The following is a 27,325-nucleotide window of genomic DNA, read 5'->3' on the forward strand; positions in this document are numbered from 1 at the left end:
CCCAGGGTGCCCTGTGGCCCTCCACCTTGGGGCCTCTGACCCCAGCAAGCTACCCGGGGGTCCAGCTCTCTCCCTGGACTTGCAATAGAGGCCCCAGGGTGCCCCCTTGCCCTCCAACCAGGGGCTATTGACTCCAGCAAGCTACCCAGAGCTCCACCTCTCTCCCTGGACTTGTAGTAGAGGCCCTAGGCTGCCCTCTGGCCCTCCACCTAGGGGCCTCTGACCCCAGCAAGCTACCCAGGGCTTCACCTCTCTCCCTGGACTTGCAGTAGAGGCCCCAGGGTGCCCATTGGCCCTCCACCTAGGGGCCTCTGACCCCAGCAAGCTACCAAGGGGTTTACCTCTCTCCCTAGACTTGCAGTAGAGGCCCCAGGGTGACCCTTGGCCCTCCACCTAGGGGCCTCTGACCCCAGCAAGCTACAAAGGGTCCTACCTATCTCCCTGGACTTGCAGTAGAGTCCCCAGAGTGCCCCATGTCCCTCCACCTAGGGCCCTCTGACCCCAGCAAGCTACCCAGGGCTAAAACTCTCTCCCTGGACTTGCAGTATAGGCCTCAGGGTGCCCCCTGGTCCTCCACCTAGGGGCCCCCGACCCAAGCAAGCTGCCCAGGGGTCCACCTCTCTCCCTGGACTTGTAGTAGAGGCCCTAGGCTGCCCTCTGGTCCTCCACCTAGGGGCCTCTGACCCCAGCAAGCTAACCAGGGCTCCACCTCTCTCCCTGGACTTGCAATAGAGGCCCAAGGGTGCCCCCTTAACCTCCACCCAAGGGCTACTGACCCCAGCAAGCTACCCTGGGCTCTACCTCTCTCCCTGGACTTGTAGTAGAGGCCCCAGGGTGCCCATTGGCCCACCACCTAGGGGTCTCTGACCCCAGCAAGCTACCCAAGGGTCCGCCTCTGACCCCAGCAAGCTGCCCAGGGGCCTGCCTATCTCCCTGGACTTGCAGTAGAGTCCCCAGGGTGCCCCATGGCCCTCCACGTAGGGCCCTCTGACCCCAGCAAGCTACCCAGGGGTCCACATCTCTCCCTGGACTTGCAGTAGACGCCCCTGGGTGCCCACTGGCCCTCCATCTAGGGGCCTTTGACCCCAGCAAGCTACCCAGGGGTCAACCTCTCTCCATGGACTTATAGTAGAGGCCCCAGGGTGCCCCCTGGCCCTCCACCTAGGGGCCTCTGAGTCCAGCAAGCTACCCAGGGTTCCACATCTCTCCCTGGACTTGCAGTAGAGGCCCCAGGGTACCCCGTGGCCCTCCACCTAGGGGCCTCTGAACCCAGCAAGCTACCCAGGGGTCCAGCTCTCTCCCTGGACTTGCAATAGAGGCCCCAGGGTGCCCCCTTGCCCTCCACCCAAGGGCTACTGACCCCAGCAAGCTACCCTGGGCTCCACCTCTCTCCCTGGACTTGTAGTAGAGGCCCTAGGCTGCCCTCTGGCCCTCCACCTAGGGGCCTTTGACCCCAGCAAGCTACCCAGGGCTCCACCTCTCTCCCTGGACTTGCAGTAGAGGCCCCAGGGTGCCCATTGGCCCTCCACCTAGGGGCCTCTGACCCCAGCAAGCTACCCAGGGGTCCACCTCTCTCCCTGGACTTGCAGTAGAGTCCCCAGGGTGCCCCCTGGCCCTCCACCTAGGGGTCTCTGACCCCAGCAAACTACCCAGCGGTCCACCTCTCTTTCTGGACTTGCAGTAGAGTCCCCAGGGTGCCCCATGGCCCTCCACCTAGGGACCTCTGACCCCAGCAAGCTACAGAGGGGTCCACCTCTCTCCTTGGACTTGCAGTAGAGGCCCCAGGGTGCCCTGTGGCCCTCCACCTAGGGGCCTCTGACCCCAGCAAGCTTCCCGGGGGTCCAGCTCTCTCCCTGGACTTGCAGTAGAGTCCCCAGGGTGCCCCATGGCCCTCCACGTAGGGCCCTCTGACCCCAGCCTAGCTACCCAGGGCTCAAACTCTCTCCCTGGACTTGCAGTATAGGCCTCAGGGTGCCCCCTGGCCCTCCACCTAGGGGCCTTTGACCCCAGCAAGCTACCCAGGGGTCAACCTCTCTCCATGGACTTATAGTAGAGGCCCCAGGGTGCCCATTGGCCCTCCACCTAGGGGCCTCTGACCCCAGCAAGCTACCCAGGGGTCCACCTCTCTCCCTGGACTTGCAGTAGAGTCCCCAGGGTGCCCCCTGGCCCTCCACCTAGGGGTCTCTGACCCCAGCAAACTACCCAGCGGTCCACCTCTCTTTCTGGACTTGCAGTAGAGTCCCCAGGGTGCCCCATGGCCCTCCACCTAGGGACCTCTGACCCCAGCAAGCTACAGAGGGGTCCACCTCTCTCCTTGGACTTGCAGTAGAGGCCCCAGGGTGCCCTGTGGCCCTCCACCTAGGGGCCTCTGACCCCAGCAAGCTTCCCGGGGGTCCAGCTCTCTCCCTGGACTTGCAGTAGAGTCCCCAGGGTGCCCCATGGCCCTCCACCTAGGGCCCTCTGACCCCAGCCTAGCTACCCAGGGCTCAAACTCTCTCCCTGGACTTGCAGTATAGGCCTCAGGGTGCCCCCTGGTCCTCCACCTAGGGGCCTTTGACCCCAGCAAGCTACCCAGGGGTCCACCTCTCTCCATGGACTTATAGTAGAGGCCCCAGGGTGCCCCCTGGCCCTCCACCTAGGGGCCTCTGAGTCCAACAAGCTACCCAGGGGTCCACATCTCTCCCTGGACTTGCAATAGAGGCCCCAGGGTACCCAGTGGCCCTCCACCTAGGGGCCTCTGAACCCAGCAAGCTACCCAGGGCTCCACATCTCTCCCTGGACTTGTAGTAGAGGCCCTAGGCTGCCCTCTGGTCCTCCACCTAGGGGCCTCTGACCCCAGCAAGCTAACCAGGGCTCCACCTCTCTCCCTGGACTTGCAGTAGAGGCCCCAGGGTGCCCATTGGCCCTCCACCTAGGGGTCTCTGACCCCAGCAAGCTACCCAAGGGTCCGCCTCTGACCCCAGCAAGCTGCCCAGGGGCCTGCCTATCTCCCTGGACTTGCAGTAGAGTCCCCAGGGTGCCCGATGGCCCTCCACCTAGGGCCCTCTGACCCCAGCAAGCTACCTAGGGCTCCACTTCTCTCCCTGGACTTGCAGTAGAGGACCCAGGGTGCCCCCTTGCCCTCCACCCAGGGGCTACTGACCCCAGCAAGCTACCCAGGGCTGCACTTCTCTCCCTGGACTTGCAGTAGAGGCCCCAGGGTACCCCGTGGCCCTCCACCTAGGGGCCTCTGACCCCAGCAAGCTACTCAGGGGTCCACATCTCTCCCTGGACTATCAGTAGAGGCCCCAGGGTACCCCGTGGCCCTCCACCTAGGGGCCTCTGAACATAGCAAGCTACCCAGGGGTCCAGCTCTCTCCCTGGACTTGCAATAGAGGCCCCAGGGTGCCCCCTTGCTCTCCACCCAGGGGCTACTGACCCCAGCAAGCTACAGAGGGCTCCACTTCTCTCCCTGGACTTGTAGTAGAGGCCCTGGGCAGCCCTCTGGCCCTCCACCTAGGGGCCTCTGACCCCAGCAAGCTACCCAGGGCTCCACCTCTCTGGCTGGACATGCAGTAGAGGCCCCAGGGTGCCCATTGGCCCTCCACCTAGGGGCCTCTGACCCCAGCAAACTACCCAGGGGTCCACCTCTCTTCCTGGACTTGCAGTAGAGTCCCCAGGGTGCCCCATGGCCTTCCACCTAGGGCCCTCTGACCCCAGCAAGCTACCTAGGGCTCCACTTCTCTCCCTGGACTTGCAGTAGAGGCCCCAGGGTGCCCCCTTGCCCTCCACCCAGGGGCTACTGACCCCAGCAAGCTACCCAGGGCTGCACCTCTCTCCCTGGACTTGCAGTAGAGGCCCCAGGGTGCCCCTTGCCCTCCACCTAGGGGCCTCTGACCCCAGCAAGCTACCCTGGAGTCCACCTCTCTCCCTGGACTTGCAGTAGAGGCCCCAGGGTGCCCCTTGGCCCTCCACCTAGGGGCCTCTCACCCCAGCAAGCTACCGAGGGGTCCACCTCTCTCCGTGGACTTTCAGTAGAGGCCCCAGGGTGCCCCGTGGCCCTCCACCTAGGGGCCTCTGACCCCAGCAAGCTACCCTGGAGTCCACCTCTCTCCCTGGACTTGCAGTAGAGGCCCCAGGGTGCCCCTTGGCCCTCCACCTAGGGGCCTCTGACCCCAGCAAGCTACCCAGGGTCCTACCTATCTCCCTGGACTTGCAGTAGAGTCCCCAGGGTTCCCTATGGCCCTCCACCTAGGGCCCTCTGACCCCAGCAAGCTACAGAGGGGTCCACCTCTCTCCCTGGACTTGTAGTAGAGGCCCTAGGCTGCCCTCTGGCCCTCCACCTAGGGGCCTTTGACTTCAGCAAGCTACCCAAGCGTCCACCTCTCTCCCTGGACTTATAGGCGAGGCCCCAGGGTGCCCCCTGGCCCTCCACCTAGGGGACTCTGACCGCAGCAAACTACCCAGCGGTCCACCTCTCTTCCTGGACTTGCAGTAGAGTCCCCAGGGTGCCCCATGGCCCTCCACCTAGGGCCCTCTGACCCCAGCAAGCTACCCGGGGCTCCAACTCTCTCCCTGGACTTGCAGTATAGGCCCCAGGGTGCCCCGTGGCCCTCCCCCTAGGGGCCTCTGACCCCAGCAAGCTACCCAGGGCTCCAACTCTCTCCCTGGACTTGCAGTAGAGGCCCCAGGGTGACCCTTGGCCCTCCATCTACGGGCCTCTGACCCCAGCAAGCTACCCAGGGCTCCAACTCTCTCCCTGGACTTGCAGTATAGGCCTCAGGGTGCCCCCTGGTCCTCCACCTAGGGGCCCCTGACCCAAGCAAGCTGCCCAGGAGTCCACCTCTCTCCCTGGACTTGCAATAGAGGCCCCAGCGTGCCCCTTGGCCCTCTACCTAAGGGCCTCTGACCCCAGAAAGCTACCCAGGGGTCCACCTCTCTCCCTAGACTTGCAGACTAGGCCCCAGGGTGACCCTTGGCCCTCCACCTAGGGGCCTCTTACCCCAGCAAGCTGCCCAGGGGCCTGCCTATCTCCCTGGACTTGCAGTAGAGTCCCCAGGGTGCCCCATGGCCCTCCACCTAGGGCCCTCTGACCCCAGCAAGCTACCCAGGGGTCCACATCTCTCACTGGACTTGCAACAGAGGCCCCAGGGTGCCCCGTGACCCTCCACCTAGGGGCCTCTGACCCCAGCAAGCTACCCAGGAGTCCACATCTCTCCCTGGACTTGCAGTAGAGGCCCCAGGGTGCCCATTGGCCCTCCACCTAGGGGCCTCTGACCCCAGCAAGCTACCGAGGGGTTTACCTCTCTCCCTAGACTTGCAGTAGAGGCCCCAGGGTGACCCTTGGCCCTCCACCTAGGGGCCTCTGACCCCAGCAAGCTACAAAGGGTCCTACCTATCTCCCTGGACTTGCAGTAGAGTCCCCAGGGTGCCCCATGTCCCTCGACCTAGGGCCCTCTGACCCCAGCAAGCTACCCAGGGCAAAAACTCTCTCCCTGGACTTGCAGTATAGGCCTCAGGGTGCCCCCTGGTCCTCCACCTAGGGGCCCCCGACCCAAGCAAGCTGCCCAGGGGTCCACCTCTCTCCCTGGACTTGCAAAAGAGGCCCAGGGGTGCCCCCTTGCCCTCCACCCAAGGGCTACTGACCCCAGCAAGCTACCCTGGGCTCTACCTCTCTCCCTGGACTTGTAGTAGAGGCCCTAGGCTGCCCTCTGGTCCTCCACCTAGGGGCCTCTGACCCCAGCAAGCTAACCAGGGCTCCACCTCTCTCCCTGGACTTGCAGTAGAGGCCCCAGGGTGCCCATTGGCCCTCCACCTAGGGGTCTCTGACCCCAGCAAGCTACCCAAGGGTCCGCCTCTGACCCCAGCAAGCTACCCAGGGGTCCACCTCTCTCCATGGACTTATAGTAGAGGCCCCAGGGTGCCCCCTGGCCCTCCACCTAGGGGCCTCTGAGTCCAGCAAGCTACCCAGGGGTCAACATCTCTCCCTGGACTTGCAGTAAAGGCCCCAGAGTACCCCGTGGCCCTCCACCTAGGGGCCTCTGAACCCAGCAAGCTACCCAGGGTCCTACCTATCTCCCTGGACTTGCAGTAGAGGCCCCAGGGTGCCCATTGGCCCTCCACCTAGGGGCCTCTGACCCCAGCAAGCTACCGAGGGGTTTACCTCTCTCCCTAGACTTGCAGTAGAGGCCCCAGGGTGACCCTTGGCCCTCCACCTAGGGGCCTCTGACCCCAGCAAGCTACAAAGGGTCCTACCTATCTCCCTGGACTTGCAGTAGAGTCCCCAGGGTGCCCCATGTCCCTCCACCTAGGGCGCTCTGACCCCAGCAAGCTACCCAGGGCTAAAACTCTCTCCCTGGACTTGCAGTATAGGCCTCAGGGTGCCCCCTGGTCCTCCACCTAGGGGCCCCCGACCCAAGCAAGCTGCCCAGGGGTCCACCTCTCTCCCTGGACTTGCAATAGAGGCCCCAGGGTGCCCCCTTGCCCTCCACCCAAGGGCTACTGACCCCAGCAAGCTACCCTGGGCTCTACCTCTCTCCCTGGACTTGTAGTAGAGTCCCTAGGCTGCCCTCTGGTCCTCCACCTAGGGGCCTCTGACCCCAGCAAGCTAACCAGGGCTCCACCTCTCTCCCTGGACTTGCAGTAGAGGCCCCAGGGTGCCCATTGGCCCTCCACCTAGGGGTCTCTGACCCCAGCAAGCTACACAAGGGTCCGCCTCTGACCCCAGCAAGCTACCCAGGGGTCCACCTCTCTCCATGGACTTATAGTACAGGCCCCAGGGTGCCCCCTGGCCCTCCACCTAGGGGCCTCTGAGTCCAGCAAGCTACCCAGGGGTCCACATCTCTCCCTGGACTTGCAGTAGAGGCCCCAGAGTACCCCGTGGCCCTCCACCTAGGGGCCTCTGAACCCAGCATGCTACCCAGGGGTCCAGCTCTCTCCCTGGACTTGCAATAGAGGCCCCAGGGTGCCCCCTTGCCCTCCACCCAAGGGCTACTGACCCCAGCAAGCTACCCTGGGCTCCACCTCTCTCCCTGGACTTGTAGTAGAGGCCCTAGGCTGCCCTCTGGCCCTCCACCTAGGGGCCTTTGACCCCAGCAAGCTACCCAGGGCTCCACCTCTCTCCCTGGACTTGCAGTAGAGGCAGTAGGGTGCCCATTGGCCCTCCACCTAGGGGCCTCTGACACCAGAAAGCTACCCAGGGGTCCACCTCTCTCTCTAGACTTGCAGACTAGGCCCCAGGGTGACCCTTGGCCCTCCACCCAGGGGCCTCTGACCCCAGCAAGCTGCCCAGGGGCCTGCCTATCTCCCTGGTTTTGCAGTAGAGTCCCCAGGGTGCCCCATGGCCCTCCACCTAGGGCCCTCTGACCCCAGCAAGCTACCCAGTGGTCCACATCTCTCCCTGGACTTGCAACAGAGGCCCCAGGGTGCCCCGTGACCCTCCACCTAGGGGCCTCTGAGTCCAGCAAGCTACCCAGGGGTCCACATTTCTCCCTGGACTTGCAGTAGAGGCCCCAGGGTACCCAGTGGCCCTCCACCTAGGGGCCTCTGAACCCAGCAAGCTACCCAGGGGTCCAGATCTCTCCCTGGACTTGCAATAGAGGCCCCAGGGTGCCCCCTTGCCCTCCACCCAAGGGCTACTGACCCCAGCAAGCTACCCTGGGCTCCACCTATCTCCCTGGAATTTTAGTAGAGGCCCTAGGCTGCCCTCTGGTCCTCCACCTAGGGGCCTCTGACCCCAGCAAGCTAACCAGGGCTCCACCTCTCTCCCTGGACTTGCAGTAGAGGCCCCAGGGTGCCCATTGGCCCTCCACCTAGGGGTCTCTGACCCCAGCAAGCTACCCAAGGGTCCGCCTTTGACCCCAGCAAGCTGCCCAGGGGCCTGCCTATCTCCCTGGACTTGCAGTAAAGTCCCCAGGGTGCCCCATGGCCCTCCACGTAGGGCTCTCTGACCCCAGCAAGCTACCCAGGGGTCCACATTTCTCCCTGGACTTGCAGTAGACGCCCCTGGGTGCCCACTGGCCCTCCACCTAGGGGCCTTTGACCCCAGCAAGCTACATAGGGGTCCACCTCTCTCCATGGACTTATAATAGAGGCCCCAGGGTGCCCCCTGGCCCTCCACCTAGGGGCCTCTGAGTCCAGCAAGCTACCCAGGGGTCCACATCTCTCCCTGGACTTGCAGTAGAGGCCCCAGGGTACCCCGTGGCCCTCCACCTAGGGGCTTCTGAACCCAGCAAGCTACCCAGGGGTCCAGCTCTCTCCCTGGACTTGCAATAGAGGCCCCAGGGTGCCCCCTTGCCCTCTACCCAAGGGCTACTGACCCCAGCAAGCTACCCTGGGCTCCACCTCTCTCCCTGGACTTGTAGTAGAGGCCCTAGGCTGCCCTCTGGCCCTCCACCTAGGGGCCTTTGACCCCAGCAAGCTACCCAGGGCTCCACCTCTCTCCCTGGACTTATAGGCGAGGCCCCAGGGTGCCCTCCGGCCCTCCACCTAGGGGACTCTGACCCCAGCAAACTACCCAGCGGTCCACCTCTCTTCCTGGACTTGCAGTAGAGTCCCCAGGGTGCCCCATGGCCCTCCACCTAGGGCCCTCTGACCCCAGCAAGCTAAACGGGGCTCCAACTCTCTCCCTGGACTTGCAGTATAGGCCCCAGGGTGCCCCCTGGTCCTCCACCTAGGGGCCTCTGACCCTAGCAAACTACACAGGGGTCCACCTCTCTCCTAGGACTTGCAGTAGAGGCCCCAGGGTGCCCCATGGCCCTCCACCTAGGGACCTCTGACCACAGCAAGCTACAGAGGGGTCCACTTCTCTCCCTGGACTTGCAGTAGAGGCCCCAGGGTGCCCCATGGCCCTCCCCCTAGGGGCCTCTGACACCAGCAAGCTTCCCAGTGGTCCACCTCTCTCCCTAGACTTGCAGTAGAGGCCCCAGGGTGCCCCATGGCCCTCCACCTAGGGCCCTCTGACCCCAGCAAGCTACCCAGGGTCCTACCTATCTCCCTGGACTTGCAGTAGACTCCCCAGGGTGCCCCATGGCCCTCCACCTAGGGCCCTCTGACCCCAGCAAGCTACCCAGGGCTCCAACTCTCTCCATGGACTTGCAGTATAGGCCTCAGGGTGCCCCCTGGTCCTCCACCTAGGTGCCCCTGACCCAAGCAAGCTGCCCAGGGGTCCACCTCTCTCCCTGGACTTGCAATAGAGGCCCCAGGGTGCCCCTTGGCCCTCCGCCTAGGGGCCTCTGACCCCAGAAAGCTACCCAGGGGTCCACCTCTCTCCCTAGACTTGCACACTAGGCCCCAGGGTGACTCTTGGCCCTCCACCTAGGGGCCTCTGACCCCAGCAAGCTGCCCAGGGGCCTGCCTATTTCCCTGGACTTGCAGTAGAGTCCCCAGGGTGCCCCATGGCCCTCCACCTAGGGCCCTCTGACCCCAGCAAGCTACCCAGGGGTCCACATCTCTCCCTGGACTTGCAACAGAGGCCCCAGGGTGCCCCGTGACCCTCCACCTAGGGGTCTCTGACCCCAGCAAGCTACCCAGGGGTCCACATCTCTCCCTGGACTTGCAGTAGACACCCTTGGGTGCCCCCTGGCCCTCCACCTAGGGGCCTTTGACCCCAGCAAGCTACCCAGGGGTCCACATCTCTCCCTGGACTTGCAGTAGACACCCTTGGGTGCCCCCTGGCCCTCCACCTAGGGGCCTTTGACCCCAGCAAGCTACCCAGGGGTCCACCTCTCTCCCTGGACTTGCAGTAGAGGCCCCAGGGTGCCCCATGGCCCTCCACCTAGGGCCCTCTAACCCCAGCAAGCTACCCAGGGGTCCACCTCTCTCCCTGGACTTATAGGCGAGGCCCCAGGGTGCCCATTGGCCCTCCACCTAGGGGTCTCTGACCCCAGCAAGCTACCCAGGGGTCCACATCTCTCCCTGGACTTGCAGTAGACACCCCTGGGTGCCCACTGGCCCTCCACCTAGGGGCCTTTGACCCCAGAAAGCTACGCAGGGGTCCACATCTCTTCCTGGACTTGCAGTAGAGGCCCCAGGGTACCCCGTGGCCCTCCACCTAGGGGCCTCTGAACCCAGCAGGCTACCCACGGGTCCAGCTCTCTCCCTGGACTTGCAATAGAGGCCCCAGGGTGCCCCCTTGCCCTCCACCCAAGGGCTACTGACCCCAGCAAGCTACCCTGGGCTCCACTTCTCTCCCTGGACTTGTAGTAGAGGCCCTAGGCTGCCCTCTGGCCCTCCACCTAGGGGCCTTTGACCCCAGCAAGCTACCCAGGGCTCCACCTCTCTCCCTGGACTTGCAGTAGAGGCCCCAGGGTGCCCATTGGCCCTCCACCTAGGGGCCTCTGACCCCAGCAAGCTACCCAGGGGTCTACCTCTCTCCCTGGACTTGCAGTATAGGCCCCAGGGTGCCCCCTGGCCCTCCAACTAGGGGCCTCTGACCCCAGCACGCTACCCAGGGGTCCACTTCTCTCCTTGGAGTTGCAGTATAGGCCCCAAGGTGCCCCCTGGCCCTCCACCTAGGGGCATCTGACCCCAGCAAGCTACCCAGGGGTCCACCTCTCTCCCTGGACTTGCAGTATCGGACCCAGGGTGCCCCCTGGCCCTCCACCTAGGAGCATCTGACACCAGCAAGCTACCCAAGGGTCCACCTATCTCCCTGGACTTGCAGTATAGGCCCCAGGGTGCCCTCTGGCCCTCCACCTAGGGGCCTCTGACCCTAGCAAACTACCCAGGGGTCCACCTCTCTCTCTGGACTTGCTCTAGAGGCCCCACGGTGACCCTTGGCCCGCCACCTAGGGGCTTCTGACCCCAGCAAGCTACCCAAGGGTCCACCTCTCTCCCTGGACTTGCAGTATAGGCCACAGGGTGCCCCCTTGCCCTCCACCTAGGGGCCTCTGACCCCAGAAGCTACCCAGGGCTCCACTTCTCTCCCTGGACTTGCAGTAGAGGCCCCAGGGTGCCCCCTTGCCCTCCACCCAGGGGCTACTGACCCCAGCAAGCTACCCAGGGCTCCACCTCTCTCCATGGACTTGCAGTATAGGCCCCAGGGTGCCCCTGGCCCTCCACCTAGGGGCATCTGACCCCAGCAAGCTACCCAGGGGTCCACCTCTCTCCCTGGACTTGCAGTATAGGACCCAGGGTGCCCCCTGGCCCTCCACCTAGGGGCATCTGACACCAGCAAGCTACCCAGGGGTCCACCTATCTCCCTGGACTTGCAGTAGAGGCCCCAGGGTGCCCTCTGGCCTTCCACCTAGGGGCCTCTGACCCTAGCAAACTACCGAGGGGTCTACCTCTCTCACTGCACTTGCTGTAGAGGCCCCAGGGTGCCCCTTGCCCTCGACCTAGGGGCCTCTGACCCCAGCAAGCTACCCTGGAGTCCACCTCTCTCCCTGGACTTGCAGTAGAGGCCCCAGGGTGCCCCTTGGCCCTCCACCTAGGGGCCTCTGACCCCAGCAAGCTACCGAGGGGTCCACCTCTCTCCGTGGACTTGCAGTAGAGGCCCCAGGGTGCCCCGTGGCCCTCCACCTTGGGGCCTCTGACCCCAGCAAGCTACCCGGGGGTCCAGCTCTCTCCCTGGACTTGCAATAGAGGCCCCAGGGTGCCCCCTTGCCCTCCACCCAGGGGCTATTGACTCCAGCAAGCTACCCAGGGCTCCACCTCTCTCCCTGGACTTGTAGTAGAGGCCCTAGGCTGCCCTCTGGCCCTCCACCTAGGGGCCTCTGACCCCAGCAAGCTACCCAGGGCTTCACCTCTCTCCCTGGACTTGTAGTAGAGGCCCTAGGCTGCCCTCTGGTCCTCCACCTAGGGGCCTCTGACCCAAGCAAGCTAACCAGGGCTCCACCTCTCTCCCTGGACTTGCAATAGAGGCCCAAGGGTGCCCCCTTAACCTCCACCCAAGGGCTACTGACCCCAGCAAGCTACCCTGGGCTCTACCTCTCTCCCTGGACTTGTAGTAGAGGCCCCAGGCTGCCCATTGGCCCTCCACCTAGGGGTCTCTGACCCCAGCAAGCTACCCAAGGGTCCGCCTCTGACCCCAGCAAGCTGCCCCGGGGCCTGCCTATCTCCCTGGACTTGCAGTAGAGTCCCCAGGGTGCCCCATGGCCCTCCACGTAGGGCCCTCTGACCCCAGCAAGCTACCCAGGGGTCCACATCTCTCCCTGGACTTGCAGTAGACGCCCCTGGGTGCCCACTGGCCCTCCACCTAGGGGCCTTTGACCCCAGCAAGCTACCCAGGGGTCAACCTCTCTCCATGGACTTATAGTAGAGGCCCCAGGGTGCCCCCTGGCCCTCCACCTAGGGCCCTCTGACCCCAGCAAGCTAGCCAGGGTTCCACCTCTCTCCCTGGACTTGTAGTAGAGGCCCTAGGCTGCCCTCTGGCCCTCCACCTAGGGGCCTCTGACCACAGCAAGCTACCCAGGGCTCCACCTCTCTCCCTGGACTTGTTGTAGAGGCCCCAGGGTGCCCATTGGCCCTCCACCTAGGGGTCTCTGACCCCAGCAAGCTACCGAGGGGTCCACCTCTCTCCCTGGACTTGCAGTATAGGCCCCAGGGTGCCCCCTGGCCCTCCAACTATGGGCCTCTGACCCCAGCAAGCTGCCCAGGGGCCTGCCTATCTCCCTGGACTTGCAGTAGAGTCCCCAGGGTGCCCCATGGCCCTCCACGTAGGGCCCTCTGACCCCAGCAAGCTACCCAAGGGTCCACATTTCTCCCTGGACTTGCAGTAGACGCCCCAGGGAGCCCATTGGACCTCCACCTAGGGGCCTCTGACCCCAGCAAGCTACCCAGGCGTCCACCTCTCTCCCTGGACTTATAGGCGAGGCCCCAGGGTGCCCCCTGGCCCTCCACCTAGGGGCCTCTGACCCTAGCAAACTTCCCAGGGGTCCACCTCTCTTCCTGGACTTGCAGTAGAGTCCCCAGGGTGCCCCATGGCCCTCCACCTAGGGCCCTCTGACCCCAGCAAGCTACCCAGGGCTCCAACTCTCTCCCTGGACTTGCAGTATAGGCCCCAGGGTGCCCCCTGGTCCTCCACCTAGGGGCCTCTGACCCTAGAAAACTTTACAGGGGTCCACCTCCCTCCCTGGACTTGCTGTAGAGGCCCCAGGGTGCCCCGTGGCCCTCCACCTAGGGGCCTCTGACCCCAGCAAGCTACCCTCGGGTCCACCTCTCTCCCTGGACTTGCAGTAGAGTCCCCAGGGTGCCCCATGGCCCTCCACCTAGGGCCCTCTGACCCCAGCAAGCTACCCAGGGCTCCAACTCTCTCCTTGGACTTGCAGTATAGGCCTCAGGGTGCCCCCTGGTCCTCCACCTAGGGGCCCCTGACCCAAGCAAGCTACTCAGGGGTCCACATCTCTCCCTGGACTTGCAGTAGAGGCCCCAGGGTACCCCGTGGCCCTTTACCTAGGGGCCTCTGAACCCAGCAAGCTACCCCGGGGTCCAGCTCTCTCCCTGGACATGCAATAGAGGCCCCAGGGTGCCCCCTTGCCCTCCACCCAAGGGCTACTGACCCCAGCAAGCTACCCTGGGCTCCACCTCTCTCCCTGGACTTGTAGTAGAGGCCCTAGGCTGCCCTCTGGCCCTCCATCTAGGGGCCTTTGACCCCAGCAAGCTACCCAGGGCTCCACCTCTCTCCAGGGACTTGCAGTAGAGGCCCCAGGGTGCCCATTGGCCCTCCACCTAGGGGCCTCTGACCCCAGCAAGCTACCCAGGGGTCCACCTCTCTCCCTAGACTTGCAGACTAGGCCCCAGGGTGACCCTTGACCCTCCACCTAGGGGCTTCTGACCCCAGCAAGCTGCCCAGTTGCCTGCCTATCTAACTGGACTTGCAGTAGAGTGACCAGGGTGCCCCATGGCCCTCCACCTAGGGCCCTCTGACCCCAGCAAGCTACCCAGGGGTCCACATCTGTCCCTGGACTTGCAGTATAGGCCACAGGGTGCCCCCTTGCCCCCCACTTTGGGGCCTCTGACCCCAGCAAGCTACCCAGGGCTCCACTTCTCTCCCTGGACTTGCAGTAGAGTCCCCAGGGTGCCCCCTTGCCCTCCACCCAGGGGCTACTGACCCCAGCAAGCTACCCAGGGCTCCACCTCTCTCCCTGGACTTGCAGTAGAGGCCCCAGGCTACCCCGTGGCCCTCCACCTAGGGGCCTTTGAGTCCAGCAAGCTACCCAGGGGTCCACATCTCTCCCTGGACTAGCAGTATAGGACCCAGGGTGCCCATTGGCCCTCCACCTAGGGGCCTCTGACCCCAGCAAGCTATCGAGGGGTCCACCTCTCTCCCTGGACTTGCAATAGAGGCCCCAGGGTGCCCCGTGACCCTCCACCTAGGGGCCTCTGACCCCAGCAAGCTACCCAGGGGTCCACCTCTCTACCTGGACTTGCAGTATAGGCCCCAGGGTGCCCCCTGGCCCTCCAACTAGGGGCCTCTGACCCCAGCAAGCTACCCAGGGGTCCACCTCTCTCCTTGGACTTGCAATATAGGCCCCAGGGTGCCCCTGCCCTCCACCTAGGGGCATCTGACCCCAGCAAGCTACCCAGGGGTCCACCTCTCTCCCTGGACTTGCAGTATAGGACCCAGGGTGCCCCCTGGCCCTCCACCTAGGGGCATCTGACACCAGCAAGCTACCAAGGGGTCCACCTCTCTCCCTGGACTTGCAGTAGAGGCCCCAGGGTGCCCATTGGCCCTCCACCTAGGGGCCTCTGACCCCAGCAAGCTACCGAGGGGTCCACCTCTCTCCCTGGACTTGCAGTAGAGGCCCCAGGGTGCCCCTTGGCCCTCCACCTAGGGGCCTCTGACCCCAGCAAGCTTCCCTGTGGTCCACATCTCTCCCTAGACTTGCAGTAGAGGCCCCAGGGTGCCCCTAGGCCCTCCATCTAGAGGCCTCTGACCCCAGCAAGCTACCCAGGGTCCTACCTATCTCCCTATACTTGCAGTAGAGGCCCCAGGGTGCCCCTTGGCCCTCCACCTAGGGGCCTCTGACCCCAGCAAGCTTCCCTGTGGTCCACATCCCTCCCTAGACTTGCAGTAGAGGCCCCAGGGTGCCCCTAGGCCCTCCATCTAGGGGCCTCTGACCCCAGCAAGCTACCCAGGGCTCCATCTCTCTCCCTGGACTTGCAGTATAGGCCTCAGGGTGCCCCCTGGTCCTCCACCTAGGGGCCCCTGACCCAAGCAACCTGCCCAGGGGTCCACCTCTCTGCCTGGACTTGCAATAGAGGCCCCAGGGTGCCCCCTTGCCCTCCACCCAGGGGTACTGACCCCAGCAAGCTACCCAGGGCTCCACCTCTCTCCCTAGACTTGCAGTAGAGGCCCCAGGGTGCCCCCTTTTCCTCCACCCAGGGGCTACTGACCCCAGCAAGCTACCCAGGGGTAAACATCTCTCCCTTGACTTGCAGTAGAGGCCCCAGGGTACCCCGTGGCCCTCCACCTAGGGGCCTCTGAACCCAGCAAGCTACCCCGGGGTCCAGCTCTCTCCCTGGACTTGCAATAGAGGCCCCAGGGTACCCCGTGGCCCTCCACCTAGGGGCCTCTGAACCCAGCAAGCTTCCCCGGGGTCCAGCTCTCTCCCTGGACTTGCAATAGAGGCCCCAGGGTGCCCCCTTGCCCTCCACCCAAGGGCTACTGACCCCAGCAAGCTACCCAGGGTTCCACCTCTCTCCCTGGACTTGTAGTAGAAGCCCTAGGCTGCCCTCTGGCCCTCCACCTAGGGGCCTCTGACCCCAGCAAGCTACCCAGGGTCCTACCTATCTCCCTGTACTTGCAGTAGAGTCCCCAGGGTGTCCATGGCCCTCAACCTAGGGCCCTCTGATCCCAGCAAGCTACCCAGGGCTCCATCTCTCTCCCTGGACTTGCAGTATAGGCCTCAGGGTGCCCCCTGGTCCTCCACCTAGGGGCCCATGACCCAAGCAACCTGCCCAGGGGTCCACCTCTCTCCCTGGACTTGCAATAGAGGCCCCAGGGTGCCCCTTGGCCCTCCACCTAGGGGCCTCTGACCCAGAAAGCTACCCAGGGGTCCACCTCTCTCCCTAGACTTGCAGACTAGGCTCCAGGGTGACCCTTGGCCCTCCACCTAGGGGCTTCTGACCCCAGCAAGCTGCCCAGGGGCCTGTCTATCTCCCTGGACTTGCTGTAGAGCCCCCAGGGTGCCCCATGGCTCTCCACCTAGGGCCCTCTGACCCCAGCAAGCTACCCAGGGCTCCAACTCTCTCCCTGGACTTGCAGTATAGGCCCCAGGGTGCCCCCTGGTCCTCCACCTAGGGGCCTCTGACCCTAGCAAACTTTACAGGGGTCCACCTCCCTCCCTGGACTTGCTGTAGAGGCCCCAGGGTGCCCCGTGGCCCTCCACCTAGGGGCCTCTGACCCCAGCAAGCTACCCTGGGGTCCACCTCTCTCCCTGGACTTGCAGTAGAGTCCCCAGGGTGCCCCATGGCCCTCCACCTAATGCCCTCTGACCCCAGCAAGCTACCCAGGGCTCCAACTCTCTCCCTGGACTTGCAGTATAGGCCTCAGGGTGCCCCCTGGTCCTCCACCTAGGGGCCCCTGACCCAAGCAAGATACTCAGGGGTCCACATCTCTCCCTGGACTTGCAGTAGAGGCCCCAGGGTACCCCGTGGCCCTCCACCTAGGGGCCTTTGACCCCAGCAAGCTACCCAGGGGTCCACCTCTCTCCCTGGACTTGTAGTAGAGGCCCTAGGCTGCCCTCTGGCTTTCTACCTAAGGGCCTATGACCCCAGCAAGCTACCCAGGGCTTCACCTCTCTCCCTGGACTTGCAGTAGAGGCCCCAGGGTGCCCATTGGCCCTCCACCTAGGGGCCTCTGACCCCAGCAAGCTACCGAGGGGTCCACCTCTCTCCCTAGACTTGCAGTAGAGGCCCCAGCGTGACCCTTGGCCCTCCACCTAGGGGCCTCTGACACCAGCAAGCTACCCAGGGTCCTGCCTATCTCCCTGGACTTGCAGTAGAGTCCCCAGGGTGCCCCATGGCCCTCCACCTAGGGCCCTCTGACCCCAGCAAGCTACCCAGGGCTAAAACTCTCTCCCTGGACTTGCAGTATAGGCCTCAGGGTGCCCCTTGGCCCTCCACCTAGGGGCCTCTGACCCCAGAAAGCTACCCAGGGGTCCACCTCTCTCCCTAGACTTGCAGACTAGGCCCCAGGGTGACCCTTGGCCCTCCACCTAGGGGCTTCTGACCCCAGCAAGCTGCCCAGGGGCCTGCCTATCTCCCTGGACTTGCAGTAGAGTCCCCAGGGTGCCCCATGACCCTCCACCTAGGGGCTTCTGACCCCAGCAAGCTGCCCAGGGGTCCACCTCTCTCCCTGGACTTGCAATAGAGGCCCCAGGGTTCCCCTTGGCCCTCCACCTAGGGGCCTCTGACCCCAGAAAGCTACCCAGGGGTCCACCTCTCTCCCTAGACTTGCAGACTAGGCCCTAGGGTGACCCTTGGCCCTCCACCTAGGGGCTTCTGACCCCAGCAAGCTGCCCAGGGGCCTGCCTATCTCCCTGGACTTGCAGTAGAGTCCCCAGTGTGCCCCATGACCCTCCACCTAGGGGCTTCTGACCCCAGCAAGCTGCCCAGGGGCCTGCCTATCTCCTTGGACTTGCAGTAGAGTCCCCAGGGTGCCCCATGGCCCTCCACCTAGGGCCCTCTGACCCCAGCAAGCTACCTAGGGCTCCACTTCTCTCCCTGGACTTGCAGTAGAGGCCCCAGGGTGCCCCCTTGCCCTCCACCCAGGGGCTACTGACCCCAGCAAGCTACCCAGGGCTGCACCTCTCTCCCTGGACTTGCAGTAGAGGCCCCAGGGTACCCCGTGGCCCTCCACCCAGGGGCTACTGACCCCAGCAAGCTACCCAGGGCTCCACTTCTCTCCCTGGACTTGCAGTAGAGGCCCCAGGGTACCCCGTGGCCCTCCACCTAGGGGCCTCTGACCCCAGCAAGCTACTCAGGGGTCCACATCTCTCCTTGGACTTGCAGTATAGGCCCCAGGGTACCCCGTGGCCCTCCACCTAGGGGCCTCTGAACCCAGCAAGCTACCCAGGGGTCCACATCTCTCCCTGGACTTGCAATATAGGCCCCAGGGTACCCCGTGGCCCTCCACCTAGGGGCCTCTGACCCCAGCAAGCTACCCAGGGCTCCACCTCCCTCCCTGGACTTGCAGTAGAGGCCCCAGGGTGCCCTTTGGCCCTCCACCTAGGGGCCTCTGACCCCAGCAAGCTACCCAGGGGTCCACCTCTCTCCCTGGACTTGCAGTATAGGCCCCAGAATGCCCCCTTGCCCTCAACCCAGGGGCTACTGACCCCAGCAAGCTACCCAGGGCTCCACCTCTCTCCCTGAACTTGCAGTAGAGGCCCCAGGGTACCCCGTGGCCCTCCACCTAGGGGCCTCTGACCCCAGCAAGCTACCCAGGGGCCTACCTTATTCCCTGGACTTGCAGTAGAGTCCCCAGGGTGCCCCATGGCCCTCCACCTAGGGCCCTCTGACCCCAGCAAGCTACCCAGTGCTCCAACTCTCTCCCTGGACTTGCAGTATAGGCCCCAGGGTGCCCCCTGGTCCTCCACCTAGGGGCCCCTGACCCAAGCAAGCTACCCAGGGCTCCACCTCTCTCCCTGGACTTGCAGTAGAGGCCCCAGGGTGCCCATTTGCCCTCCACCTAGGGGTCTCTGACCCCAGCAAGCTACCCAGGGGTCCACCTCTCTCCCTGGACTTGCAATAGAGGCCCCAGGGTGCCCCGTGAACCTCCACCTAGGGGCCTCTGACCCCAGCAAGCTACCCAGGGGTCCACATCTCTCCCTTGTCTTGCAGTAGACGCCGCTGGGTGCCCCCTGGCCCTCCACCTAGGTGCCTCTGACCCCAGCAAGCTACCCAGGGGTCCACCTCTCTCCCTGGACTTTTAGTAGAGGCCCCAGGGTGCCCCTGGCCCTCCACCTAGGGGCCTCTGACCCCAGCAAACTACCCTGGAGTCCAAATCTCTTCCTGGACTTGCAGTAGAGGCCCCAGGGTGCCACTTGGCCCTCCATCTAGGGGCCTCTGACCCCAGCAAGCTACAGAGGGGTCCACCTCTCTCCCTGGACATGCAGTTGAGGCCCCAGGGTGCCCCGTGGCCCTCCACCTAGGGGCCTCTGACCCCAGCAAGCTACCCAGGGGTCCACATCTCTCCTTGGACTTGCAGTAGAGGCCCCTGGGTGCCCCCTGGCCCTCCACCTAGGGGCCTCTGAACCTAGCAAGCTACCCGGGGGTCCAGCTCTTTCCCTGGACTTGCAATAGAGGCCCCAGGGTGCCCCCTTGCCCTCCACCCAGGGGCTACTGACCCCAGCAAGCTACTCAGGGCTCCACCTCTCTCCCTGGACTTGTAGTAGAGGCCCTAGGCTGCCCTCTGGCCCTCCACCAAGGGCCCTCTGACCCCAGCTAGCTACCCAGGGCTCCATCTCTCTCCCTGGACTTGCAGTAGAGGCCCCAGGGTGCCCCTTGGCCCTCCACCTAGGGGCCTCTGACCCCATTAAGCTACCCAGGGTCCTACCTATCTCCCTGTACTTACAATAGAGTCCCCAGGGTGCCCCATGGCCCTCCACCTAGGGCCCTCTGACCCCAGCAAGCTACCCAGGGCTCCATCTCTCTCCCTGGACTTGCAGTATAGGCCTCAGGGTGCCCCCTGGTCCTCCACCTAGGGGCCCCTGACCCAAGCAAGCTGCCCAGGGGTCCACATCTCTCCCTGGACTTGCAGTAGACACCCCTGGGTGCCCACTGGCCCTCCACCTAGGGGCCTTGACCCCAGAAAGCTGCCCAGGGGTCCACCTCTCTCCATAGACTTATAGTAGAGGCCCCAGGGTACCCCGTGGCCCTTCACCTAGGGGCCTCTGAACCCAGCAAGCTACCCAGGGGTCCAGCTCTCTCCCTGGACTTGCAATAGAGGCCCCAGGGTGCCCCCTTGCCCTCCAACCAAGGGCTACTGACCCCGGCAAGCTACCCTGGGCTCCACCTCTCTCCCTGGACTTGTAGTAGAGGCCCTAGGCTGCCCTCTGGCCCTCCACCTAGGGGCCTTTGACCCCAGCAAGCTACCCAGGGCTCCACCTCTCTCCCTGGACTTGCAGTAGAGGCCCCAGGGTGCCCATTGGTCCTCCACCTAGGGGCATCTGAACCCAGCAGGCTACCCAGGGGTCCACCTCTCTCCCTGGACTTGCAGTATAGGACCCAGGGTGCCCCCTGGCCCTCCACCTAGGGGCATCTGACCCCAGCAAGCTACCCAGGGGTCCACCTCTCTCCCTGGACTTGCTGTATTGGCCACAGGGTGCCCCCTTGCCCTCCACCTAGGGGCCTCTGACCCCAGCAAGCTACCCAGGGCTCCACTTCTCTCCCTGGACTTGCAGTAGAGGCCCCAGGGTGCCCCATTGCCCTCCACCCAGGGGCTACTGACCCCAGCAAGCTACCCAGGGGTCCACCTCTCTCCCTGGACTTGCAGTATAGGACCCATGGTGCCCCCTGGCCCTCCACCTAGGGGCATCTGACCCCAGCAAGCTACCCAGGGCTCCAACTCTCTCCCTGGACTTGCAGTATAGGCCCCTGGGTGCCCCATGGCCCTCCACCTAGGGGCCTCTGACCCCAGCAAGCTACAGAGGGGTCCACCTCTCTCCCTGGACTTGCAGTATAGGCCCCTGGGTGCCCCGTGGCCCTCCCCCATGGGGCGTCTGACACCAGCAAGCTTCCCAGTGGTCCACCTCTCTCCCTGGACTTGCAGTAGAGTCCCCAGGGTGCCCCATGGCCCTCCACCCAGGGGCCCCTGACCCAAGCAAGCTGCCCAGGGGTTCACCTCTGTCCCAGGACTTGCAATAGAGGCCCCAGGGTGCCCCTTGGCCCTCCCCCTAGGGGCCTCTGACCCCAGAAAGCTACCCAGGGGTCCACCTCTCTCCCTAGACTTGCAGACTAGCCCCAGGGTGACCCTTGGCCCTCCACGTAGGGCCGTCTGACCCCAGCAAGCTGCCCAGGGGCCTGCCTATCTCCCTGGACTTGCAGTAGTGTCCCCAGGGTGCCCCATGGTCCTCCACCTAGGGCTCTCTGACCCCAGCAAGCTACCCAGGGGTCCACATCTCTCCCTGGACTTGCAACAGAGGCCCCAGGGTGCCCCGTGACCCTCCAACTAGGGGCCTCTGACCCCAGCAAGCTACCCAGAGGTCCACCTCTCTCTTTGGACTTGCAGTATAGGCCCCAGGGTGCCCCCTGGCCCTCCACCTAGGTGCATCTGACCCCAGCAAGCTACCTAGGGGTCCACCTCTCTCCCTGGACTTGCAGTATAGGCCCCAGGGTGCCTACTGGCCCTCCACCTTGGGGCCTTTGACCCTAGCAAACTACCCAGGGGTCCACCTCTCTCCCTGGACTTGCTGTAGAGGCCCCAGGGTGACCCTTGGCCCTCCACCTAGGGGCCTCTTACCCCAGCAAGCTGCCCTGGGGCCTGCCTATGTCCCTGGACTTGCAGTAGAGTCCCCAGGGTGCCCCATGGCCCTCCACATAGGGCCCTCTGACACCAGCAAGCTACCCATTGGTCCACCTCTCTCCCTGGACTTGCAGTATAGGCCACAGGGTGCCCCCTTGCCTTCCACCTAGGGGCCTCTGACCCCAGAAGCTGTCCAGGGCTCTACTTCTCTCCCTGGACTTGCAGTAGAGGCCCCAGGGTACCCCGTGGCCCTCCACCTAGGGGCCTCTGAGTCCAGCAAGCTACCCAGGGGTCCACATCTCTCCCTGGACTTGCAGTAGACGCTGCTGGGTGCCCCCTGGCCCTCCATCTAGGGGCTTCTGACCCCAGCAAGCTACCCAGGGGTCCAGCTCTCTCCCTGGACTTGCAGTATAGGCCCCAGGGTGCCCTCTGGCCCTCCACCTAGGGGCCTCTGACCCTAGAAAACTACCCAGGGGTCCACCTCTCTCCCTGGACTTGCAGTAGAGGCCCCAGGGTACCCCGTGGCCCTCCACCTAGGGGCCTCAGACCCCAGCAAGCTACCCAGGGGCCTACCTTATTCCCTGGACTTGCAGTAGAGTCCCCAGGGTGCCCCATGGCCTTCCACCTAGGGCCCTTTGACCCCAGCAAGCTACCCAGTGCTCCAACTCTCTCCCTGGACTTGCAGTATAGGCCCCAGGGTGCCCCCTGGTCCTCCACCTAGGGGCCCCTGACCCAAGCAAGCTGCCCAGTGCTCCAACTCTCTCCCTGGACTTGCAATAGAGGCCCCAGGGTGCCCCGTGAACCTCCACCTAGGGGCCTCTGACACCAGCAAGCTACCCAGGGCTCCACCTCTCTCCCTGGACTTGTAGTAGAGGCCCTAGGCTGTCCTCTGGCCCTCCACCTAGGGGTCTCTGACCCCAGCAAGCTACCCAGGGCTCCACCTCTCTCCCTGGACTTGCAGTAGAGGCCCCAGGGTGCCCATTTGCCCTCCACCTAGGGGTCTCTGACCCCAGCAAGCTACCGAGGGGTCCACCTCTCTCCCTGGACTTGCAATAGAGGCCCCAGGGTGCCCCGTGAACCTCCACCTAGGGGCCTCTGACCCCAGCAAGCTACCCAGGGGTCCACATCTCTCCCTTGTCTTGCAGTAGACGCCGCTGGGTGCCCCCTGGCCCTCCACCTAGGTGCCTCTGACCCCAGCAAGCTACCCAGGGGTCCACCTCTCTCCCTGGACTTTTAGTAGAGGCCCCAGGGTGCCCCTGGTCCTCCACCTAGGGGCCTCTGACCCCAGCAAACTACCTTGGAGTCCACCTCTCTTCCTGGACTTGCAGTAGAGGCCCCAGGGTGCCACTTGGCCCTCCATCTAGGGGCCTTTGACCCCAGCAAGCTACCCAGGGGTCCACATCTCTCCTTGGACTTGCAGTGGAGGCCCCTGGGTGCCCCCTGGCCCTCCACCTAGGGGCCTCTGAACCTAGCAAGCTACCCGGGGGTCCAGCTCTCTCCCTGGACTTGCAATAGAGGCCCCAGGGTGCCCCCTTGCCCTCCACCTAGGGGCATCTGACCCCAGCAAGCTACCCAGGGGTCCACCTCTCTCCCTGGACTTGCAGTATCGGACCCAGGGTGCCCCCTGGCCCTCCACCTAGGGGCATCTGACACCAGCAAGCTACCCAAGGGTCCACCTATCTCCCTGGACTTGCAGTATAGGCCCCAGGGTGCCCTCTGGCCCTTCACCTAGGGGCTTCTGACCCCAGCAAGCTGCCCAGGGGCCTGCCTATCTCCCTGGACTTGCAGTAGAGTCCCCAGGGTGCCCCATGGCCCTCCACGTAGGGCCCTCTGACCCCAGCAAGCTACCCAGGGGTCCACCTCTCTCCCTGGACTTGCAGTATAGGCCCCAGGGTGCCCCCTGGTCCTCCACCTAGGGGCCTCTGACCCTAGGAAACTACACAGGGGTCCACCTCTCTCCCTGGACTTGCAGTAGAGGCCCCAGGGTTCCCCATGGCCCTCCACCTAGGGACCTCTGACACCAGCAAGCTTCCCAGTGGTCCACCTCTCTCCCTAGACTTGCAGTATAGGCCCCAGGGTGCCCCATGGCCCTCCCCCTAGGGGCCTCTGACACCAGCAAGCTTCCCAGTGGTCCACCTCTCTCCCTAGACTTGCAGTAGAGGCCCCAGGGTGCCCCATGGCCCTCCACCTAGGGCCCTCTGACCCCAGCAAGCTACCCAGGGCTCCAACTCTCTCCCTGGACTTGCAGTATAGGCCTCAGGGTGCCCCCTGGTCCTCCACCTAGGGGCCCCTGACTCAAGCAAGCTGCCCAGGGGTCCACCTCTCTCCCTGGACTTGCAATAGAGGCCCCAGCGTGACCCTTGGCCCTCCACCTAAGGGTCTCTGACCCCACAAAGCTACCCAGGGGTCCACCTCTCTCCCTAGACTTGCAGACTAGGCCCTAGGGTGACCCTTGGCCCTCCACCTAGGGGCCTCTGACCCCAGCAAGCTGCCCAGGGGCCTGCCTATCTCCCTGGACTTGCAGTAGAGTCCCCAGGGTGCCCCATGGCCCTCCACCTACGGCCCTCTGACCCCAGCAAGCTACCCAGGGGTCCACATCTCTCCCTGGACTTGCAACAGAGGCCCCAGGGTGCCCCGTGACCCTCCACCTAGGGGCCTCTGACCCCAGCAAGTTACCCAGGAGTCCACATCTCTCCCTGGACTTGCAGTAGACACCCCTGGGTGCCACCTGGCCCTCCAACTAGGGGCCTTTGACCCCAGCAAGCTACCCAGGGGTCCACCTCTCTCCATGGACTTATAGTAGAGGCCCCAGGGTGCCCCCTGGCCCTCCACCTGGGGGCCTCTGACCCCAGCAAGCTACCCAGGGTCCTACCTATCTCCCTGGACTTGCAGTAGAGGCCCCAGGGTACCCAGTGGCCCTCCACCTAGGGGCCTCTGAACCCAGCAAGCTACCCAGGGGTCCAGCTTTCTCCCTGGACTTGCAATAGAGGCCGCAGGGTGCCCCCTTGCCCTCCACCCAAGGGCTACTGACCCCAGCAAGCTACCCTGGGCTCCACATCTCTCCCTGGACTTGTAGTAGAGGCCCTAGGCTGCCCTCTGGTCCTCCACCTAGGGGCCTCTGACCCCAGCAAGCTAACCAGGGCTCCACCTCTCTCCCTGGACTTGCAGTAGAGGCCCCAGGGTGCCCATTGGCCCTCCACCTAGGGGTCTCTGACCCCAGCAAGCTACCCAAGGGTCCGCCTCTGACCCCAGCAAGCTGCCCAGGGGCCTGCCTATCTCCCTGGACTTGCAGTAGAGTCCCCAGGGTGCCCCATGGCCCTCCACCTAGGGCCCTCTGACCCCAGCAAGCTACCTAGGGCTTCAATTCTCTCCCTGGACTTGCAGTAGAGGCCCCAGGGTACCCCGTGGCCCTCCACCTAGGGGCCCCTGACCCCAGCAAGCTACTCAGGGGTCCACATCTCTCCCTGGACTTGCCGTAGAGGCCCCAGGGTACCCCGTGGCCCTCCACCTAGGGGCCTCTGAACCCAGCAAGCTACCCAGGGGTCCAGCTCTCTCCCTGGACTTGCAATAGAGGCCCCAGGGTGCCCCCTTGCCCTCCACCCAGGGGCTACTGACCCCAGCAAGCTACACGGGGCTCCACTTCTCTCCCTGGACTTGTAGTAGAGGCCCTGCTCTGCCCTCTGGCCCTCCACCTAGGGGCCTCTGACCCTAGCAAGCTACCCAGGGCTCCACCTCTCTCGCTGGACTTGCAGTAGAGGCCCCAGGGTGCCCATTGGCCCTCCACCTAGGGGCCTCTGACCCCAGCAAACTACTCAGGGGTCCACCTCTCTTCCTGGACTTGCATTAGAGTCCCCAGGGTGCCCCATGGCCCTCCACCTAGGGCCCTCTGACCCCAGCAAGCTACCTAGGGCTCCACTTCTCTCCCTGGACTTGCAGTAGAGGCCCCAGGGTGCCCCCTTGCCCTCCACCCAGGGGCTACTGACCCCAGCAAGCTACCCAGGGCTGCACCTCTCTCCCTGGACTTGCAGTAGAGGCCCCAGGGTACCCCGTAGCCCTCCACCTAGGGGCCTCTGACCCCAGCAAGCTACTCAGGGGTCCACATCTCTCCCTGGACTTGCAGTAGAAGCCCCAGGGTACCCCGTGGCCCTCCACCCAGGGGCTACTGACCCCAGCAAGCTACACAGGGCTCCACTTCTCTCCCTGGACTTATAGTAGAGGCCCTGGGCTGCCCTCTGGCCCTCCACCTAGGGGCCTCTGACCCCAGCAAGCTACCCAGGGCTCCACCTCTCCTCCTGGACTTGCAGTAGAGTCTACAGGGTGCCCCATGGCCCTCCACCCAGGGCCCTCTGACAACAGCAAGCTACCCAGGGCTGCAACTCTCTCCCTGGACTTGCAGTATAGGCCCCAGGGTGCCCCCTGGTCCTCCACCTAGGGGCCTCTGACCCTAGCAAACTACACAGGGGTCCACCTCTCTCCCTGGACTTGCTGTAGAGGCCCCAGGGTGCCCCATGACCCTCCACCTAGGGGCCTCTGACACCAGCAAGCTTCCCAGTGGTCCACATCTCTCCCTAGACTTGCAGTAGACACCCTTGGGTGCCCCCTGGCCTTCCACCTAGGGGCCTTTGACCCCAGCAAGCTACCCAGGGGTCCACCTCTCTCCATGGACTTATAGTAGAGGCCCCAGGGTGCCCCCTGGCCCTCCACCTAGGGGCCTCTGAGTCCAGCAAGCTACCCAGGGGTCCAGCTCTCTCCTTGGACTTGCAATAGAGGCCCCAGGGTGCCCCCTTGCCCTCCACCCAAGGGCTACTAACCCCAGCAAGCTACCCTGGGCTCCACCTCTCTCCCTGGACTTGTAGTAGAGGCCCTAGGCTGCCCTCTGGTCCTCCACCTAGGGGCCTCTGACCCCAGCAAGCTAACCAGGGCTCCACCTCTCTCACTGGACTTGCAGTAGAGGCCCCAGGTTGCCCATTGGCCCTCCACCTAGGGGTTTCTGACCCCAGCAAGCTACCCAAGGGTTCGCCTCTGACCCCAGCAAGCTGCCCAGGGGCCTGCCTATCTCCCTGGACTTGCAGTAGAGTCCCCAGGGTGCCCCTCGGCCCTCCACGTAGGGCCCTCTGACCCCAGCAAGCTACCCAGGGGTCCACATCTCTCCCTGGACTTGCAGTAGACACCCCTGGGTGCCCACTGGCCCTCCACCTAGGGGCTTTTGACCCCAGAAAGCTACCCAGGGGTCCACCTCTCTCCATGGACTTATAGTAGAGGCCCCAGGGTGCCCCCTGGCCCTCCACCTAGGGGCCTCTGAGTCCAGCAAGCTACCCAGGGGTCCACATCTCTCCCTGGACTTGCAGTAGAGGCCCCAGGGTACCCCTTGGCCCTCCACCTAGGGGCCTCTGAACCCAGCAAGCTACCCAGGGGTCCAGCTCTCTCCCTGGACTTGCAATAGAGGCCCCAGGGTGCCCCCTTGCCCTCCACCCAAGGGCTACTGACCCCAGCAAGCTACCCTGGGCTCCACCTCTCTCCCTGGACTTGTAGTAGAGGCCCTAGGCTGCCCTCTGGCCCTCCACCTAGGGGCCTTTGACCCCAGCAAGCTACCCAGGGCTCCACCTCTCTCCCTGGACTTGCAGTAGAGGCCCCAGGATACCCATTGGCCCTCCACCTAGGGGCCTCTGACCCCAGCAAGCTACCCAGGGGTCTACCTCTCTCCCTGGACTTGCAGTATAGGCCCCAGGGTGCCCCCTGGCCCTCCACCTAGGGGCATCTGACCCCAGCAAGCTACCCAGGGGTTCACCTCTCTCCCTGGACTTGCAGTATCGGTCCCAGGGTGCCCCCTGGCACTCCACCTAGGGGCATCTGACACCAGCAAGCTACCCAAGGGTCCACCTATCTCCCTGGACTTGCAGTATAGGCCCCAGGGTGCCCTCTGGCCCTCCACCTAGGGGC

This window comes from Danio rerio, chromosome 10 (assembly GCF_049306965.1).
Source record: "Danio rerio strain Tuebingen ecotype United States chromosome 10, GRCz12tu, whole genome shotgun sequence".
Lineage (NCBI taxonomy): Eukaryota > Metazoa > Chordata > Actinopteri > Cypriniformes > Danionidae > Danio > Danio rerio.